This window comes from Bufo gargarizans, chromosome 6 (assembly GCF_014858855.1).
Source record: "Bufo gargarizans isolate SCDJY-AF-19 chromosome 6, ASM1485885v1, whole genome shotgun sequence".
In the NCBI taxonomy this organism is placed as follows: Eukaryota; Metazoa; Chordata; class Amphibia; order Anura; family Bufonidae; genus Bufo; species Bufo gargarizans.
This window is the reverse complement of record NC_058085.1, coordinates 48939491-48956431: the sequence shown is the minus strand read 5'-3', so window position 1 is coordinate 48956431 and position 16941 is coordinate 48939491. Positions and strand designations below refer to the sequence as shown.

Sequence of the window (16941 nt, the reverse complement as noted above, 5' to 3'; positions counted from 1 at the left end):
GGATATATTTTTGATTATTTTGACTTTTATGGGAAGCAACAATTTCTTTCTGTCTTAAGAAGGCGATTGCAGGGTTTCCTTGCTGTGCAGTCTAAAAATTGACCCTGAGAGTTGTATGGAGATAGGAGGCAGCCCTCTTAGAGCTTCACGTAGAGTATGTGCTGGTAGTAAGTCGAGCACTTGTCTCATCAGTAAATAGACTCTATGGGGGACATTTATCATTCCTTGTACGTGAGATAACTGGCGTCCAAAATTGGCAAAATCTTGCCACTTTTTGGGGGTTTAGAGCTCACCCTACCACATTTTCAAAAATTAGGCAGAGCTGGGTGGGGAATGGGCACTGAAGAGGCAGTATCAGCTTTTTGTATTGGCCCAATATATTAGTGCGATACATTTTGGTTATTTTAAAGATTTGGGAGACAAAAAAAAAATATCTGCTGCTCTTTAGCAGACACAGCGCCATTCCTGCAGGTAGGTAATGTCTGGTATTGCAACTGAGCCCATGTCACTGTAAGGCTACATTCACATGACAATGAAAAAAAAAAAGGCCCTTAAAACCAGACTCAAAGTCAGTTTTTCATGGCCATTCTGCGTCCACATGTGCATCCTTTTTCTGGACGTTTTCAGTGGCCGGTTTGCATCAGTTTTATGGCCGTCAAAAATGGCCATGAAAAATGGCTGAATTTCATTTTTTTCCCAGTACATTCCCATAGCGTCCCCAGTATCTCTAATACTGTAGTGCTGTAGTGGCTATAATGCCCCCTATAGTAACCCCAGTATACATAAGGCCCCCTCAGTGCCCCCTGTATATAATATGTCCCCCACAGTACCCCTTGTATATAAAATACCCCCAATAGTGTTCTCCTAGTATAAAAAAGCCCCCAATAGTGCACCCATTTTGCTGGGTACAAAAAAAATATACCTCATCCACTTGAACGTCCTGACACTCGCTCTGCCCTGGAGGGAACTGGAAGGACCTGATGCTCCCAGCGTCCTGACATCACATGTGACATCAGGTCCTTCCAGTTCCCTCCAGTACAGAGAAAGTATCAGAGGTATATATTTTTTATTATATTTTAACCCCTAAAAGGCACTCATTAGATGGGCTATGTGGATAGCATTTCAGTGTATGCGAAGTGAACGTTGCAATGCTTTAGTTGTATCTCGAGGCTCGCTTCATGTAAGAAGACCATGATAAAGACTGTACAGCCTGGAAGTCCCTGCACCTGGTTTCTTGCCTTCAGAGTGGTTTCTACTGTCATGCTACAAGACTTCCATTTTTCCAGCTCTGTCCCTGATTCTGAACCTACAAGGTGTCCTGTAGCCTGATCCTATTTCCTAGGCTCGCGGGAATTACCTACTTTCTCCGGCTTGTTCTCTTCTGGAAATGATCAGTTCTTCTCGTGATTTATTCTCCTGTCGGCTTGGCAGCAGACCTGAACATGATGTTAGCTCATTAGGGTCTCCGTGAGATTTACCGGGATATAAGGGTTGTAAGACGTTACGAGAGGTCTCGCACTGCGGTGGTCGATACAAGCAAAGGTCAGATGAAGCCAAAGCAGGTAGATCTTCCCAGTCAGGAGTACTCAAGAGGCGTAGTGCTCGAATAGAAATATAGCAGCAGACCACGGGAACCTGTAAGTCTGCACATGCTGCAGCAAACCGGCTGGAAGGGGCTTGCAGAAATCCATGCACCTGCTGCAGATCAACAGAAATTTCAATAACAAATCTGTTGTGTCTGAATTCCCCCTTATAGTCGGTGAGGCAGATTTACTAACCCCCTGCCTAATATGTACACAGCATTGGGGCCCATTCACACGACTGTATATTTCTGTTTTGATTGCGGACCCATTCATTGCAATGGGGCTGCAAAAGATGCAGACAGCACACAGTGCATCCGTACTTCCGTTCCGGCCCCCTTCAAAAACATAGAACATGTCCTATTCTTGTCCGTAATTGCGGACAAGAATAGGCATTTCTATCAAGGAAAAAGACGTTTCAATCACAAAATGCAGGAATGCACGCAACCAGTATCCGTGTTTTGCATATCCGCAAAAACGGATATGGTCGTTTGATGCGCCCGAATTAATGATAGTAGTTTGTGTTAGACCATAAATTTGGTGCTACTTTAGACCTTAACTGTGCACCAATTATAGGTTTATTTTGCTGCAACGTTTGGCGCTGATTTGCAGCAAAATTGTATACGTAAACTTTGACGCATTTTGAAAGGGTTGTCCCAAGAAAAATATTCTACTTTTTCGAAGTAGCTCCTGGATCTGAATACTTTTGTAATTGCATGTATAGCCACTGAATTATTCAGTGTAATATATCTGTATAGCGCCGTTTTTTTCCTTATATTTCTGTCAACCTTTTCACTGAGCTGGTCGCACATATTCAGTCAAATCCTGTCACCAGCGATATCTACTGTTAAAAGCTGTAGCTTAGGGCTCATGCACATGACTGTATGTATTTTGCTGTCCGCAAAAAATGCGGATGGCGTCCGTGTGCATTCCGTATTTTGCGGAAAGGAACAGCTGGCCCCTAATAGAACAGTCCTATCCTTCTCAGTAATGCAGACAACAATAGGACTTTTTTTTTCTTTTTTTCTTTTTGCGGAACAGACCTACAGAAACGGAATGTATTTTTTTACTAGCCTATCGAGATGAACTGTTCTGCATACAGTCTGCAAAAAAAACAGACCGGACACGGAAAGAAAATGCGTTTGTGTGCCTGAGCCCTTACAGGGAGACAGCTGACGGCGAAGGGAAACGCCCCTGAGCTGTGATAGGGAGAGAACTGCAGCAGAAGGGACATGCCCCTCTGACCAAGAACACTCCCATGAAATAAATCTAGCAGAGTAAGGGTACTTTCACACTTGCAGCAAGGATTCCGGCAGGCATTTCAGTCGCCGGAACTGCCTGCCAGATCCGTCAAAACGTAAGCAAACTGAGATGGCATTTGTCAGACGGATCAGGATCCTGAACCGTCTGACAAATGCATTGAAATGCCCGATCCGTCTCTCCGGTGTCATCCGGAAAAACGGATCTGGCATTTATTTTTTTCACATTTTTTCCGGTCTGAGCATGCGCAGACTGCAATGCCGGATCCGTTTTGCCGGAACACTCGTGGCCGGATCTGGCATTAATGCATTTCAATGGGGAAAAATGACGGATCCGGCATTCTGGCAAGTGTTACAGAATTTTGGATGGAAATAAAACCGCAGCATGCTGCGGTATTATCGCCATCCTAAAAAAGCTAAAAGACTGAACTGAAGACATCCTGATGCATCCTGAACGGATTGCTCTCCATTCAGAATGCATTAGGATAAAAACTGATCAGTTTTTTTCTGGTATAGAGCCCCTAGGACGGAACTCAATGCCGGAAAAGAATAACGCTAGTGTGAAAGTGCCCTAATTGGAACAATGCATTTGGAGATCTCTGGATCCATGTGCGGTACAGGCTTGGTTCTAGCTTTGCTACAACCTCATTTACAACTTAGCTGCACACAGTTTTGTCAAGTGCAATACAAAAAGAAATGTGGTGCAAAGCATATACTGCAGGTTTTTTGGCCTGATGTGTGATGGGTCCATGTGGACATACACCTATCGGAAAAAATCTAACATGTATTTCCCGTGAAATTTGCCGCAAAATCTGAGACTGAACCTCAGATTTCTGCAGCAGATAAAGTTTCTGATTGTGGCCAAGCCCCGTCTAAGTCGTAACTCGGGCGGAGGCCTAGCGAGGCATGTGTCCTACATATTTGGTGCCAATAAGCTACTTTGTCAGAGTACAGAGCTAGGGTAGCAAACGAACTGGTGAAGGAAAGCCGTGCTACGGTTCTAAGTCCATCAAACTTTTCAAAGACCCTCCCGCCAACGATCAACCTTTATATATTACTATGCTGTGTTATTGCGCTGTTTTGCTGGTCCAGAATTCTTTGCCTTTGCGTTGGCCCCCCCTGTTTAGGAGGGTCAAAGTAACTGGGGAGAGTTTCGGCATATGTCGATACCCCTCCAAACTCACTGCTCTTAATCGTGCGATTCTAGTTTGCATTTATTAAGAATAATTCCCCTTTTTTAGGTACCTTTTTATATTGCTAATATTATATAGTCAATAATAAGAAAAGGTGTTTTTATGGTTTCCTGAGGAAGTCCCGAAACGCGTTGCACTGCTTTGGCACCTAAAGTAAACTTTATTATATTCACCCACATAGAATTCTTCAGCTCCATCCTTGAGCTCATTTTTGATGATGTATGTGATGTCAATAGATTTCCACAGAAGGTGGTCCTGTGAGGTATCGGATAACTGATTAATTGGCGCTTCTCAAGGCACTACAAGGTGCCCAGCCTTCTTTTAACATAGGGATCTGCCTTGTGAATTTCTCTTCCTGCTTGGACTCGGTCAAGGCATCTTTTGGAACTGCATGTGTGGGCACTATATCAACCTGTAGGAAAATGGTGGTCTTCAAGCTGCAAAACAAACAAATGGAACCACAGGTTGGAGACCACTATAGCAAACCCAACCAAAGAGCCAGCCATCCTTCCTCACCTAATGCTACAGTTGCCTTGTAGATAAAGGAGCCTGGTATGTAAGTAAATCCCAATGGACTCCAGAAAGGGCATCTTTAATGTTAAGAAGTTGGATCTCTTTTTGTTTGTTTTCTACGTCTCCGCATCACTTTTCATTTTAAAAGCGGAACAAACATTTTCTGTCCCCTGTCAGAGAAGATATGTAGGAAGTAATCATTTCTCTAGCTCACAAAGTACCTTGATCAATAACAGAGCAAAGTAGGCTACAAAACACTACACAGGAGAGCACTGAATCAGAGGCCTGGCACTGGGAACGTGTCCATCTTACCGAGAGCTTAAAAGGCTGGCAACTGAGCTAAAATCCATCATTGATGAAGTGGGAAGCTCATGATAAGTGGCCTACAAGTTTTGGCTCTTGTTATATACTCGGACGCAAATATATCAGACACCCAGTAGCTTAAAAAATCATTTGTCTACGCGGTCCTCACCAAGTCCTGAGGATTTTGGTCAACTCCTGTTAATTTAACCTTAACCTTGCACCTAAGACTAGAAGATCGAGAAGAGAACTTCTCTTAACATGGAGATGTGTCGGATGGTGATGTATACTTGTGGAAATGCAGTCACCAAAGCTATTGGAAACGTATAGGCTCCCTACAGTAGATGTCTCCATACGTCAGATCAGTATAGTGTCCGGTATTTTCTTTGAAGTCTTTACAGTCTCTTGATTGTGGACAACTGAAAGAGCACAGAAGAAAATGACCCTTCCAGAAGTAACATGTTTTGTAAAAAAGTGTCCTATCCGGTATATATTTTACATGGGCTGATGATCAGAAAGGTAAAATGCCTATTTTCAACACACAAGCAGGTTCATCTGCCCCAAAAATTTAGAGTTTGCTGGCATAGTTTTTTCACATCGACGTTGTAGGCTTAATTTGGAACCTAGGTCTCAGATCCTATCAAAAACATTTTTCCCGGGGGAAATCAAATAAACCACATTATAGTCATTGGGGGTCCATTCACTTCCATTATGTGCCAGATGTGGCGATTCCCTTATTTTCATTGTTCTGATCCGATAATGGAGCAAAGGAACAGAAATTTATAGCGCTGGCGTAAACCCAGGCTTAAACGGGTTGTCAGACCTAGGAGATGATCAAACTAATCCCCAGGACATGTGCCCAAATGAAAAAAGTAAAACGTTCACCTTTCCTGGACGCTTTAAGCCGCTTGGTCCCATGACTGCTATGGCCTCAATGGTTACATGTGCTAGAATGGCACGGCACTAGCCTACCATTTTAGCACATTTAACCACAGAGGCCAGTGATTGGCTGCAGTGGTTCTAGGACCAAGCCACTTCCGATCCAGCAGGACCTGAAGCATCCAGTGAACAAAAGTGGTCACCTCCAACAAGTACCATAAAAAAAAAGATATCTATAGTATATGAAAAGGACAAGTTGTTACCCAGCAAGCAGGACTACTACCCCATCAGGTTGATGACATTTAGGCTGGAACCACACATCTAGATTTGGGTGCAGTGTTTTGAGCTGAAGCTAGACGTGGATTGAACAGGAGGCAAACGATTGTCCACCAAAATTTGCGAGTCTGCCAAATTTTATACTCTCTGCTGTGCTGTGATTTGCATTTATTTTAAGGAGCAGCAAAGTCTTTGGTTCTCTACGGTCACATCTGATGTCAATAATCTATTCCGCCGTTCTTGTGTTGTCACCCATGGTCACAAAGTCTACAAAGTATAATATCAGCTTCTTGTTTCTGTGCAGCGTAATTCTGAACAGCGAGCAAAAAAACATAAAAGCATAAACCATATTGTGATGCCATAAAGCGAAGCTTTCACAAGTCAGAGGAAATAAAACAGATGAATGCACAAACAAAAACCTATATTTGTATGCACAGACGCTTCATAAGAAAGCTGGAAAGCTCTGGGCATACGGGAGGCGTCAGAACAGATTAATCTTTAATCTCTCCTCGGCAATAGATTCCCTTTGAGACTGTAGACTTTATATCTTACAAGTGCAATGAGGGATGTGATCAAAACCCCTGCACATCAGGAGATTGAGTGGATGACATGGCCCGAGAAAAGTGCTCTCTTTACATGTCGGGAAACGTCTCATGAAAGGAAAGAGGGTTAATGAGGACCTAACTCAATAGTGTTGGCTGTTCCCAATGGTAGGTTATTGCCAGGTTGCCTCCTTGCACTTTCCATTCCTAAATCTAGAATGCAGGATGCAGGTAGCGCTGTAAAATTTGGGGATTGTGATGCTTTCGGGCAAGATGGGGAAACTCAAATACCTCATAAAGGGCTGGCTTATAAAGTAATGGCGAATCAGTAGGACATCTCATGACTTTATGACCTCCGGGACCTGCACTGATCCTGAGAATAAGGACTCATGCACACCACTGCTGCGGTGCAGAACGGAGGTACGGCACCCCACAGAAGCAATACTGAGTGCTTCCGTGGGTTTTCTGTCCATGCCTCCACCCCACAAAAGAGTAGTGCATGCACTACTTTTTTGCGGTGCAAATCGCGGACCCCATTTAAAGGGGTAGACAGCTCTACGGTCGGTGCCAGAGCAAATTGCACTCTGTAGCACAAGCACGGGCCCGGCTGGCACACGTTAGTGTGCATGAGCCCTAAAGGAGCCTCAGCAGTGATATAATCGTATATCCCCCTTCTAAGCTTTCCCCAGGGAATCAGCAGCCAGCCCTGTTCCCTGTAAATCAGCGTCAGGGTCTGGCCAGTATGGTCAGTCACATATTATTGTGGTGCACCTTTTTTTCAGTGATTTATGTTCCCTATACATCAGGGGCGTAACTAGAAGTGACTGGGCCCCACAGCAAATATTTGTAAGGGCCCCCCTCAGCGCGCTTCGCACCTCCCTCCTCCTGTGTAAACCCCACTCCTTTGGCACAGTGTAGCGGTATACTGTATATTGTGTGGCACAGTATAGAGGTATACTGTATATTGTGTGGCACAGTGTAGCGGTATACTGTATATTGTGTGGCACAGTGTAGAGGTATACTGTATATTGTGGGGCACAGTGTAGCGGTATACTGTATATTGTGTGGCACAGTATAGAGGTATACTGTATATTGTGTGGCACAGTGTAGCGGTATACTGTATATTGTGTGGCACAGTGTAGAGGTATATTGTGAGGCACAGTGTAGCGGTATACTGTATATTGTGTGGCACAGTGTTGAGGTATATTGTGAGGCACAGTGTAGCGGTATACTGTATATTGTGTGGCACAGTGTAGCGGTATATTGTGAGGCACAGTGTAGAGGTATACTGTATATTGTGTGGCACAGTGTAGCGGTATACTGTATATTGTGTGGCACAGTGTAGAGGTATACTGTATATTGTGTGGCACAGTAGCAGTATACTGTATATTGTGAGGCACAGTGTAGAGGTATACTGTATATTGTGGGGCACAGTATAGAGGTATACTGTACATTGTGGGGCACAGTATAGAGGTATACTGTACATTGTGGGGCACAGTGTAGCGGTATACTGTATATTGTGGGGCACAGTGTAGCAGTATACTGTACATTGTGGGGCACAGTATAGAGGTATACTGTACATTGTGGGGCACAGTATAGAGGTATACTGTACATTGTGGGGCACAGTATAGAGGTATACTGTACATTGTGGGGCACAGTGTAGGCTATATGTGCATAACATAAACATACTCCACATGAACACTTACAGTTACTTGGCTCGGCCCTTGGGGGTCTCGGACGCCACTTCCACACTTTGGCCGGGGGCTCGGCGGAGCTGATGTTGTGTTTTATCCTAATGAGAAAGATTTTATAATAAGGATTTGGAGAAGGGGCAGTGGGATAGCAAAGCAGGGAGAGGCCGGTGCTGCTACTAGGGGGTCATACCATGGGGCAGTAATAAAACCCACCATAATGCCCCCCCCCCCCCCAGTAGTAATAATTCTCCTTATAATGTGACAGTGCAAAAAATACACCCTTGTAATGCCCCCAGTTGAGCTAATGTCCCCATAGTGCCCCCATAATGTGCCAGTATAAAATACCCCTATATTGTGCCCCCAGTAAATTCCCCCATAGTGCTCCTCTCCCCCCTTCCTGCTAGTGCCCCCCAAAATGTACCAGTATAAAATGCCCCATATATAGTGCCCCAGTAGATGCCCCTCAGTGTCCGGCCTCTGATAGGCTGCCAGCCTAGTGTCCCCCATAATGCCCCCCAATAATGTGCCAGTATCAAGTGCCTCTCCCCCCCCCCACATGTCCCAGTATCATAGTGCCATCTCCCCCCATGTGCCAGTATCAAGTGCCTCTCTCCTTCCCACCCCCATGTGCCAGTATCAAGTGCCTCTCTCCTTCCCACCCCCCATGTGCCAGTATCAAGTGCCTCTCTCTTCCCCCCATGTGCCAGTATCATAGTGCCATCTCCCCCGCAAAAAAGTGCCAGTATTAAGTGCCTCTCCCCCCATGTGCCAGTATCATAGTGCCAACCCCCCCCCCCCACATGCCAGTATCAAGTGCCTCTCTCCTCCCCCCCATGTCCCAGTATCATAGTGCCATCTCCCCCCCCCCACTAAAAAGTGCCAATATCAAGTGCCTCTCTCCCTCCCCCCTCCCCATGTGCCAGTATCAGGTGCCAACCCCCCCTCTCCCCTCCAGGTGCCAGTATCAGGTGCCTCCCCCCCCCCCATGTCCCAGTATCATAGTGCCATCTTCCCCCCCCCCCACCACCACCACCACAAAAAAAGTGCCAGTATCAAGTGCCTCTCTCCCTCCCCCCCCCCCATGCCAGTATCAGGTGCCTCTCTCCCCCCCCCCCCATGCCAGTATCAGGTGCCAACCCCACTCCCCCCCATGTGCCAGTATCAGGTGCCTTCCGCTCCCCCCATGGCAGTAACAGTCGGGTATTAAAAAAATAATAATAAACACTTCTACTTACCTCCATGTCAGCGATGCGATGCAGCCTCTTCCTGTGTCCCGCCTTGTATTGTGTCCCGCCCTGTATGTCCTTATATGGACTCAGTGCTTGTATTTCAGAAAAGAGTCTGCTGGGATTCGAACCCACGACCTTCTGCTTCAGAGGCAGAACAGCTAACCACTAGACCATAGGAGCTGCCTTGATGCTGACTGAAAAAATATGAGACTTCTACTGTTATAGCTGGCTAAGTGTACATCTATACACATGGCAGCTGCTCATATATAGAGATGTAGCAGAGCTGAATGTGCTGAGACAGCTGTCATATACAGATATAGCAGTATCTCAGATATATCTCTATATGACAGCTGTTCCAGCACACTCAGCTCTGCTATATCTCTATATATGATAGCTGTCATGTGTATAGATGTAGCAGAGCTGGGTGTGTTTAGGCATCTGTCATGTGTATAGATGTAGTAGAGCTGGGTTTGCTGGGGCAACTGTCATATATAGAGATATAGCAGAGCTGAGCGTGCTGGGACAGCTGTCATATAGATATATAGCAGTGCTGGTGTGTTGGGGGCAGCTGTCATGTGTATAGATGTAGCAGAGCTGGCTGTGTTTCGGCAGCTGTCATGTGTATAGATGTAGTAGAGCTGGGTGTGTTTGGGCATCTGTCATGTATAGATGTAGTAGAGCTGGGTTTGCTGGGGCAGCTGTCATATATAGAGATATAGCAGAGCTGAGTGTGCTGGTGCAGCTGTCATGTGTATAGATGTAGCAGAGCTGGGTGTGTTTAGGCATCTGTCATGTGTATAGATGTAGTAGAGCTGGGTTTGCTGGGGCAGCTGTCATATATAGAGATATAGCAGAGCTGAGTGTGCTGGGACAGCTGTCATATAGATATATAGCAGTGCTGGTGTGTTGGGGCAGCTGTCATGTGTATAGATGTAGCAGAGCTGGCTGTGTTTCGGCAGCTGTCATGTGTATAGATGTAGTAGAGCTGGGTTTGCTGGGGCAGCTGTCATATATAGAGATATAGCAGAGCTGAGTGTGCTGGGACAGCTGTCATATAGAGATATAGCAGTGCCTGGTATGTTGGGGGCAGCTGTCATGTGTATAGATGTAGCAGAGCTGGCTGTGTTTTGACAGCTGTCATGTGTATAGATGTAGTAGAGCTGGGTTTGCTGGGGCAGCTGTCATATATAGAGATATAGCAGAGCTGAGTGTGCAGGGACAGCTGTCATATACAGATATAGCAGTGCTAGGTGTGTTTTGGCAGCTGTCATGTGTATAGATGTATTTTTTTTTTTTTACAGTCAGTTGTAATGCAGCCTTTATGGCTGTGAGGGTAAATGCTTTGCCACTGATTCACTAATAGATTGGAGGTTGTGGCTTCGAATCCCAGACCAGGAGACTTTAGCAGACAGTAAAATTAGATCACACTAACGGCTGCTGTGAAGGGGCCCTGAACACGATATTTAACTAACATGAAAATGAACACGATATTTAAGCCGGGGCGCCGGGCCCCCTTGGCAGCCCGGGCCCCGAAGCAGCTGCTTCCCCTGCTTCCCCGGTAGTTACGCCACTGCTATACATGTATAACTTTGAAGGGGATGCAGTGCCACAGCCCCCGCTGGCGGTCCCAGAGGTCAGAAATGCCATCACTTTCGATTTTTGGGTACATTGGCTGTCCAACTGGGACTTGTCCAGGATGAAGTGCTCTTTAAAGCAATGCTCTCCAACTTTTTTATTGTCTAAAGACCCTTCCACATGGAGATGAGCGGTCGAGCAAGCATTCATAGGAACCCGGGTCTCGGTTTACACAATCGGCTCCTTTATTGACTGATGGGATCTTTTAAAAATACATTTTCTGATCGGTAGCACATCTCCCTGTGTAAACAGGATGTAGACTGAATGGGGCCCTATCGGTTTGCAATGGACCTTTATACGAGCACTGATCGACATGTTATGTCAGGCATCCTCAAACTGCGGCCCTCCAGCTGTTGTAAAACTACAACTCCCACAATGCCCTGCTGTAGGCTGATACCTGTAGGCTGTTTGGGCATGCTGGGAGTTGCATGCTGGGAGTTGTAGTTTTGCAACAGCTGGAGGGTCGCAGTTTGAGGATGCCTGTGTTATGTCATCGATTGGCACTTGATCTAGGCTGAAATCAAGCTGTGTACTGGTCCCTAACAGTGTGCTGCTCTATGCGATCATCTACGTGAATAAACACACTAACGCACGAATATTTGCAACATCTGAATATTAACCTAAATGTGTAATCTTCACAAGGACTAACTGCAGCCCAATCAATGTGAATAACAACGTATGGGCATTGATATCTGCTGAATCGCTAATTAATGTGAACAATAACATATGAGCATTTAACGTCTGCTGAATTACCGTCCAAAAAGTACAGTTTGGCCATTTTTTGTTCTTAATTTTTTTTTTATGCGTGAGATCCGCATATTATAAGCCTGGATCACCAAATAACGTATTTTTATATTTTAATGTATGTTTATACATAATATGGATTAATAAAGTACAGGAGATGTGTTGAGCGCCAGTCATATTAGTGAATTATTTGTCGTTTTTGGTGCCGTGGGGTGAACGGTTGACTGGGCTCCACACTAGCTGGTGAGCTCCCTCAAATAGTTAATATTAAAATAGAATTAGATCAGTCTTGTAGGTAAAAGATGAGATTCTCTCCTGGAATAAATAATATAATAGCCTTTATAGGTCATTGGTTGGAAGCTATTAATTTAATTAAGTCTCTGCTGCTACAGCCCAGGATCAGGATCTGCTGATTCTCATCTATCTATCATCTAATTATCTAATGTATTTGTCTGTCTATCTATCACCAATCTAATCCAGGGATCAGCAGCCTCCGGCACTCCAGCTTTGGTGAAACTACAACTACCAGCATGCACCATTCACTTCTTTGGGAGTCATGAGAACAACTAAGGAAGTGTGCATGCTGGGGAGTTGTAGTTTCAATACAGCTGGAGTGTCAGAGGTTACTGATCCCTGATCGAATCCATGCAACCTATCTATCATTCAGTTTGTGGTCTTGTATAATTGTTGTGAGCATGCATGGTGTGTGTATGCGATATATAAGTGCGTTATACATCAAGCCTTCATACAGGTACACATAATTCACCTTCGAGGTTCCTTTGGCTTCTGATGGACACTTAAGGCCATCTATTGTATCTCGCCCATTCACTTCTTCTACTTGTGCTTATTGGATGACATGATGGAAATGCCACCATTGCGCAGTTACCTGTAACAACTTGGCGGTCCTCTATGATCACTGGTTCATCTAGTAATAGTCTGGCCAATGCATTGGTTTTCTTCTTGAAATACATTATTTGCACCATTGAGGAGTCAGACCACGGCTTTTCAGCTAGTAGTCCTATCACATCTCCTCTATATTCCACCCGACATTACTAAATAAACAGCATTGCAGAACTTTGTGGACATATGCACTTAACCACCTAACTGTTTTGCCCAAACTCAGCTCGGGCTGTGGGAAAAGTACTTGACTGTTGTGCCCGAGCTGAGCTTGGGCAGAAAATGGAGGGGGGAGGCCAGGGCTGCTTTAGCTTCTGATATTTCCTCAATGGTAGCAGCTAGAAGCCTGCAACTGGTGTTGTTTAAAAGCTGACAGCATTAGTCCAAGCAACAGAGGAGAAATCACTGTAAGGCCCCTTTCACACGGGCGAGATTTCCGCGCGGGTTCAATGCGTGAGGTGAACGCATTGCACCCGCACTGAATCCGGACCCATTCACTTCTATGGGGCTGTGCAGATGAGCAGTGATTTTCACGCATCACTTGTGCGTTGCGTGAAAATCACAGCATGCTCCTCTTTGTGCGTTTTCCATGCAACGCAGGCCCCATAGAAGTGAATTGTCTGCATGAAAATCGCAAGCATTCACAAGCAAGTGCGGATGTGGTGCGATTTTCACGCATGGTTGTTAGGAGACGATCCGGATGGAGACCCGATCATTATTATTTTCCCTTATAACATGGTTATAAGGGTAAATAATAGCATTCTGAATACAGAATGCATATTACAATAGCGCTGGAGGGGTTAGAAAAATAAATAAAATTTAACTCACCTTAATCCACTTGTTCGCGCAGCCCAGCTTCTCTTCTGGCTTCTTTTTTGCTGTGCACAGGAAAAGGACCTGTGGTGACGTCACTGCGCTCACCACATGGTCCGTCACACGATCCATTACCATGGTAAAAGATCATGTGACGGACCATGTGATGAGCACAGTGACATCATCAAAGGTTTTTTTCGTGTGCACAGCAAAGATGAAGACAGAAGAGAAGCTGGGCTGCGCGAACAAGTGGATTAAGGTGAGTTATATTATTTTTTATTTTTTTTAACCCCTCCAGCCCTATTGTACTATGCATTCTGTATTCAGAATGCTATTATTTTCCCTTATAACCATGTTATAAGGGAAAAAAATTATGATCGTGTCAACAAGATTTACTGCAGACACACTTTAAAAATCTACAATAAAAAAGTAAAATTTTTGGGAGTGTTTTCCTAATTTTAATGGGACTGTTAGGAGTTTAACCTCCTCCCGACCGCCTAACGCACGGATGCGTCTGGAAGGTGGTCGATTCATTCCTCCTGGACGCATCCGTGCGTCATCTCGCGAGAGGCGAGATTTCCTGTGAATGCGCGCACACAGGCGCGCGCGTTCACAGGAACGGAAGGTAAGCGAGTGGATCTCCAGCCTGCCAGCGGCGATCATTCGGCGATCATTTTTTTTAACCCCTAACAGGTATATTAGACGCTGTTTTGATAACAGCGTCTAATATACCTGCTACCTGGTCCTCTGGTGGTCCCTTTTGCTTGGATCGACCACCAGAGGACACAGGTAGCTCAGTAAAGTACCACCAAACACCACTACACTACACTACACCCCCCCCCCCCGTCACTTATTAACCCCTTATGAACACCTGATCACCCATGATCACCCCATATAGACTCCCTGATCACCCCCCTGTAAGGCTCCATTCAGACGTCCGTATGATTTTTACGGATACATGGATCGGATCCGCAAAACACATACGGACGTCTGAATGGAGCCTTACAGGGGGGTGATCAATGACAGGGGGGTGATCACCCATATAGACTCATGATCACCCCCTGTCATTGATCACCCCCCCCCTGTAAGGCTCCATTCAGACGTCCGTATGATTTTTACGGATCCATGGATCGGATCCGCAAAACACATACGGACGTCTGAATGGAGCCTTACAGGGGGGTGATCAGGGAGTCTATATGGGTGATCACCCCCCTGTCATTGATCACCCCCCTGTCATTGATCACTCCCCTGTAAGGCTCCATTCAGACGTCCGTATGTGTTTTGCGGATCCGATCCATGTATCCGTGGATCCGTAAAAATCATACGGATGTCTGAATGGAGCCTTACAGCGGGGTGATCAATGACAGGGGGGTGATCAATGACAGGGGGGTGATCAGGGAGTATATATGGGTGATCACGCCCCTGTAAGGCTCCATTCAGACGTCCGTATGTGTTTTGCGGATCCGATCCATGTATCCGTGGATACGTAAAAATCATACGGACGTCTGAATGGAGCCTTACAGGGGGGTGATCAATGACAGGGGGTAATCAGGGAGTCTATCTGGGTGATCACCCCCCTGTCATTGATCACACCCCTGTAAGGCTCCATTCAGACATTTTTTTGGCCCAAGTTAGCGGAAATTGTTTTTTTTTTTTTCTTACAAAGTCTCATATTCCACTAACTTGTGTCAAAAAATAAAATCTCACATGAACTCACCATACCCCTCACGGAATCAAAATGAGTAAATTTTTTTAGACATTTATATTCCAGACTTCTCACGCTTTAGGGCCCCTAAAATGCCAGGGCAGTATAAATACCCCACATGTGACCCCATTTCGGAAAGAAGACACCCCAAGGTATTCCGTGAGGGGCATATTGAGTCCATGAAAGATTGAAATTTTTGTCCCAAGTTAGCGGAAAGGGAGACTTTGTGAGAAAATACAAAAACAAATCAATTTCCGCTAACTTGTGGCAAAAAAAAATAAATTCTATGAACTCGCCATGCCCCTCATTGAATACCTTGGGGTGTCTTCTTTCCAAAATGGGGTCACATGTGGGGTATTTATACTGCCCTGGCATTTTAGGGGCCCGAAAGCGTGAGAAGAAGTCTGGGATCCAAATGTCTAAAAATGCCCTCCTAAAAGGAATTTGGGCCGCTTTGCGCATCTAGGCTGCAAAAAAGTGTCACACATATGGTATCGCCGTACTCGGGAGAAGTTGGGGAATGTGTTTTGGGGTGTCATTTTACATATACCCATGCTGGGTGAGAGAAATATCTATAAAAAAAATGCCAAGATATTTCTCTCACCCAGCATGGGTATATGTAAAATGACACGCCAAAACACATTCCCCAACTTCTCCTGAGTACGGCGATACCACATGTGTGACACTTTTTTGCAGGCTAGGTGGGCAAAGGGGCCCACATTCCAAAGAGCACCGTTAGGATTTCACAGGTCATTTTTTACACATTTTGATTTCAAACTACTTACCACACATTAGGGCCCCTAGAATGCCAGGGCAGTATAACTACCCCACAAGTGACCCCATTTTGGAAAGAAGACACCCCAAGGTATTCCGTGAGGGGCATGGCGAGTTCCTAGAATTTTAAATTTTTTGTCACAAGTTAGCGGAAAATGATGATTTTTTTTTCTTACAAAGTCTCATATTCCACTAACTTGTGACAAAAAATAAAAAATTCTAGGAACTCGCCATGCCCCTCACGGAATACCTTGGGGTGTCTTCTTTCCAAAATGGGGTCACTTGTGGGGGTAGTTATACTGCCCTGGCAATTTAGGGGCCCAAATGTGTGCGAAGTAGTTTGAAATCAAAATCTGTAAAAAATGGCCGGTGAAATCCTAAAGGTGCTCTTTGGAATGTGGGCCTCTTTGCCCACCTAGGCGGCAAAAAAAGTGTCACACATCTGGTATTGCCGTACTCAGGAGAAGTTGGGCAATGTGTTTTGGGGTGTCATTTTACATATACCCATGCTGGGTGACATAAATATCTTGGTCAAATGCCAACGTTATATAAAAAAATGGGAAAAGTTGTCTTTTGCCAAGATATTTCTCTCACCCAGCATGGGTATATGTAAAATGACACCCCAAAACACATTCCCCAACTTCTCCTGAGTACGGCGATACCAGATGTGTGACACTTTTTTGCAGCCTAGGTGGGCAAAGGGGCACATATTCCAAAGAGCACCTTTCGGATTTCACCGGTCATTTTTTACAGATTTTGATTTCAAACTACTTACCACACATTTGGGCCCCTAAATTGCCAGGGCAGTATAACTACCCCACAAGTGACCCCATTTTGGAAAGAAGACACCCCAAGGTATTTCTTGATGGGCATAGTGAGTTCATGGAAGTTTTTATTTTTTGTCACAA

At 45.1% G+C, this 16941-nt stretch overlaps 1 protein-coding gene across 2 annotated transcripts in view; it reads left to right on the top strand.

The window, feature by feature from the left end:
* SLC39A11 (solute carrier family 39 member 11) overlaps positions 1 to 16941 on the top strand; it is a 310670-nt gene that overhangs the window by 164967 nt on the left and 128762 nt on the right. The window lies entirely within an intron of this gene.